This window comes from Piliocolobus tephrosceles, unplaced genomic scaffold (assembly GCF_002776525.5).
Source record: "Piliocolobus tephrosceles isolate RC106 unplaced genomic scaffold, ASM277652v3 unscaffolded_4252, whole genome shotgun sequence".
NCBI lineage: Eukaryota > Metazoa > Chordata > Mammalia > Primates > Cercopithecidae > Piliocolobus > Piliocolobus tephrosceles.
The window spans coordinates 27-4,961 of record NW_022327110.1 but is presented as its reverse complement, the minus strand read 5'-3'; the positions used below and the strand labels follow the sequence as shown (position 1 = coordinate 4,961).

Genomic DNA, 4,935 nt, shown 5'->3' with positions numbered 1-4,935 from the left:
AAAAAAAAAAAAAAAAAAAAAAAAAAATTTAAAAATATAGTTAAAGGAAAAATTCACTGGGCTCTGTGAAACAGGTTAAATATGTAACCACTTCAAACAGAAATGACTTAGTCCTCTCATGTAGTTCTGAAAATGTACTAACATCCCATTTTCCACATCAAAAGCACATAATTTCATTAGCAGAAGCCCCATTGTTTTATACTTAAAATCACCTCTGATCCTCCAAAGTTTATGCAAACAGTTACCAAACTACTATTTTAATAACATTTTGACAGCTTTATTAAGATATAATTTATATACCATAAGATCCATTTAAAGTATATAGTTCAGTGGCTTTTAGTATATGCAGAGTTGTGCAACTGTCACCACAATCTAATTTTAGAACATTTTCATTACTCCAGAAACAACCCCAGTAACCATTTATAGTCACTTCCTATTTCCCCCCCTCCCCAGCCCTAGGCAACCACTAATCTACTTTCTGTTTCTATTTATTTTAATAGCATTTCAAACTTGTAATATTATTGTTCTCATGCCTATTCTAGGTCGTTGGCTCAGAGGTTTAAAAGCTCTTAAACTACCCAAATTTACAAGTCCTATGACATCCTCATTCAGAAAACATTCAAATGATGGTTTCATGATGTTATGATAGTTACATCTTCTAAGAGTTTTTGATCTGGAGCATGTGTTTCAAATTCTGTTAGTACTACTACTAAACTCAATTAGAAGAAGTAAAATCATTCTGTCGAGACTCAAAAGTGAGTTTGTTCTGTTTGTGTTAATGATTCCAGGCTTTTGATGGTAGGAATGGCTTTAGCAGTCTTCTGTGGCACACCATTATCTTAAATAGTAATGTCACCTTCCCCTCTGTCTTCATCCTTTGGCTCAAAGTTTGGTTCAGTCTGCTGTGGATAGGCAAGAAGGCTATTATCAGCAGATTGGCTGGAGCTACCAGAAGTCTGACTGTTCCCAGTAACATTATTCTCCTGGTTGCTGGTCTCACTGTTAGGATGAAGTGGCTGCTGTTTGCACTCATCATGTCTGTTTACTTGATTGAGACACTTCCCTGAAACTTAAGTGCCATCAACTTCTAAAAACTTCATCATTAACATTTCATAGTTCTGTGCTATGAGCCAGGCCTGGAACAAGCCAGGATATAAAAGATCCCTGGGATGCTCTCTAAGCCATGTGGTGTCTCCCTTAGGCTAAAACCATCTTGGATATAGAATCCTAGGGGATGCTTAGTTCCTGGGAGAACATCCACATCTATGATTGAAGACACAGGTCTGAAGTCTTAGGGCATAGCAATGACTGGACATAGCCTTTTTCTGTGGTTGACAAAACCACAGAAAGAGAGATTTTTTGTTTTTTTGAGACGAAGTCTCTCTCTGTCACCCAGGCTGGAGTGCAGTGGCTGGATCTCAGCTCACTGCAAGGTCCGCCTCCCAGGTTCACGCCATTCTCCTGCCTCAGCCTCACGAGTAGCTGGGACTACAGGTGCCCTCCACCACGCCCGGCTAATTTTTTGTATTTTTAGTAGAGATGGAGTTTCACCGTGTTAACCAGGATGATCTCGATCTCCTGACCTCGTGATCCACACGCCTTGGCCTCCCAAAGTGCTGGGGTTACAGGCGTGAGTCACTGCGCCCGGTGACAATATTATTTTAATTGTCAAGATTTTAAGTGACAGTATTATTGAAGACATTCTGGAGAAAAAGATCACCTATAATCCCGTCACCTTAACATTTTCCTGATTTATTTAATCAATATTATTTTAATTGACAAGATTTTAAGTGACAATATTATTAAAGACATTCTGGAGAAAAAGATCACCTATAATCCCGTCACTTTAACGTTTTCCTGATTTATTTAATATTACTTTCCGAGTCTTGTCTATAAGTGTACATTTTCACACAGTGGCAATCTGGCATGCATTCTAGCTTATATCATTTTCCCCATTAAAATAGCCTTTGTTCTATGTATTTGAAAACATTGGCCGGGCGCAGTGGCTCACGCCTGTAATCCCAGCACTTTGGGAGGCCGAGGCGCGTGGATCACGAGGTCAGGAGATCGAGACCATCCTGGCTAATACGGTGAAACCCCGTCTTTACTAAAAATACAAAACATTAGCTGGGCGTGGTGGCACGCACCTTTAGTCCCAGCTACTTGGAAGGCTGAGGCAGGAGAATCCCTTGAACCTGGGAGGCGGAGGTTGCAGTGAGCTGAGATTGAGCCACTGCCCTCCAGCCTGGGTGACAGAACAAGACTCTGTCTCAAAAAAGAAAACCTTAAGGCTGGGCGCGGTGGCTCACGCCTGTAATCCCAGCACTTTGGGGGGCCGAGGCGGATGGACCACCTGAGGTCAGGAGTTCAAGACCAGCCTGACGAACATAGAGAAATCTCGTCTCTACTAAAAATACAAAATTAGCCGAGTGTGGTGGCGGGCGCCTGTAATCCCAGTCATTCAGGAGGCTGGGGTGGGAGAATCACTTGAGCCCGAGAGGCGGAGGTTGCAGTGAGCCAAGATTGTGCCATTGCACTCCAGCCTGGGCAACAAGAGAAACTCCGTCTCAAAAAAAAGAAAACCCTAATAATAATTTTTTAAAAAAGCAGCTGGGCACAGTGGTTCATGCCTGTAATCCCAGCACTTTGGAAGGTCGAGGCAGGTGGATGATCTGAGGTCAGCAGTTCAAGACCAGCCTGGCTAACATGTTGAAATCCTGTCTCTTCTAAAAATACAAAAATTAGCCAGGCATGGTGGCGGGCTGTAATTCCAACTACTTGGGAGACTGAGACAGGAGAATGGCTTGAACCTGGAAGGCGGAGGTTGCAGTGACCTGAGATCACGCCATTTTACTCCAGCCTGGGCAACAAGAGCAAAAAACTCTGTCTCAAAAAAAAAAAAAGGAGAAATAGAAACTTTTGTGTCATACACAGACACCAGGGTTTTGTATGTGCCTTTGTCTCTGTATCCCCCACCTCCGCATTCCCACATTCTCGCTAGACTAGCTGTCAACATCCTCTCCTTGGCACCTCCTGGTGGCTCTCTTTACACAGTTGACTGGACTAAATGTCTGTATGTACATGTATACTGTAAAACCTTACATATTACCATTGTAGAATCTCCCAAACCCTTCATTTAAACATGCACCATTGCTTGCTGGTCCTTTTTGTCCCATTTTTTGCTTCCATAGTGCTATTTTCCCAACTACCATTACCCTTAAGATTCCTGACTGCCCAGCCCCTTTACCAAAAGCTTTCTTTGACATTTTTCTCTTTCCATGCCTTCCTGCCTTTCCACGTACCCAGTACAAAGCCTGAAGATGCTTTCACAGAGAAGCCTTAAATTATCCCAGCATACTTTATTGCACCCACACCTTTTCACTTCAAAAACCTTTTTGTCACCCTTGTCCAATATTTGTACCCTATTTTCTTCTATATTCTCAATTCTTCTGCCCCGTATATACTTGTTTTCTGTGGTATCATTTTCCCCTCCTCCATTTTACTTAGATCCTATATTTTTTTACCCTATCTTACCCTTTTTGTTTGGTGCCTTCCTCCAAAGCCAAGATTTCTGTCGTTCATCAGTCATCCTTCCACCTTTCACTCTTAAACTCTCTGGTAATTCTGTTTTTTCCTCCTTCTCAAAAAGCTCACACTCTGCTAATGTGTATATATTGTTCACTTGAGTGCTTCTAAATAAATATTTACTTTTCAAAAGAGTGAAATCTGAACTATTAGCATGGAAACAACCTCTGGGAAGACAAGATCTCCACTCAAAAGCTTCAAATTGGGATTCTCCTGCTCATGTTGAATGATGGTTTTATCTAATATTTTCTGAAATAGGGTGACTACTTGAACTACACAAAATTGTGAAATGAGAATATCTTTGATTTTATACTTTGTTTTTTCTTCTTTTGAGATGAAGTCTTACTCTGTCACCTAGGCTGGAGTGCAGTGGCACAATCTCGGCTCATTGCAACCTCCGCCTCCCAGGTTCAGGTGATTCTTGTCCCTTGGCCTCCCGAGTAGCTGGGATTACAGGCGTATGCCACCACGCCTGGCTAATTTTTGCATTTTTTGGTAGAGATGGGGTTTCACCATGTTGGCCAGGCTGGTCTTGAACTCCGGACCTCAAGTGATCCACCCACTCAGCCTCCCAAAGTGTTGAGATTACAGGCATGAGCCACTATGCCTGACCACTTACATCTATTTTGATTGACTTGAAATAAAATTTAACACCCCAGGGAAGGCAATTCTCATGTGTTTTGAATTATACTGAGCATTAATTATTCAGGATAATTATAGACTTGGAAATGTTTAATCCAGTCTCCTAGTCCATGCTGAAGCTCCCTTAAGTGATAGGAGGAACTCATAATCTACAAGGCAACCCAATCCATTTGTTGCTGCTATCAATTGTTATAAAGCTCATCCTTGGGTTAAAATCTACTGTTTATAGTTGTATTTAATGACCTTAATTCTGCCCTCAAGCTATACAAAATGTGGATCTCTTTTCTACATGATAACCTTTTAGATATCAGTCTATCCTCTCTACCCTTCCCCTCACAATTTTTCCACCCTTTGCGATAAATATCCGTTGCTATTCTAACTGTTTCTCATATGATACCATTTTTATCATCCCAATTGCTCCCTGAGGACATTAAACTTTGTTAATGTCCCTTCCAAAATGTATTTGGAACTGGAAATAATATCCCTTGGTAGCTGAATTGGATCTGGATGTTGCACATCTGGACACTAATGCAGTCTGAAGTTGCTGTAAGTTTTTTAGTCAACTTGTAATGTTGGCTCATGATGAATTTGTAATTAATTAAAATTCCAAGGTTTTAATCTGGAGGATTGCCTTTATGTGATTTTTTCTTAAACAAAGTCTCCATTTTCTTTTAGTTATGCAACAGATTTTTTTTTTTTTTTGAGACG

At 40.9% G+C, this 4,935-nt stretch overlaps 1 pseudogene; it reads right to left on the bottom strand.

Annotated features, from left to right (window-relative positions):
• Window positions 1-632: 632 nt before the first annotated feature.
• Window positions 633-1,339, bottom strand: LOC111531992 (annotated as a pseudogene).
• Window positions 1,340-4,935: the final 3,596 nt, after the last annotated feature.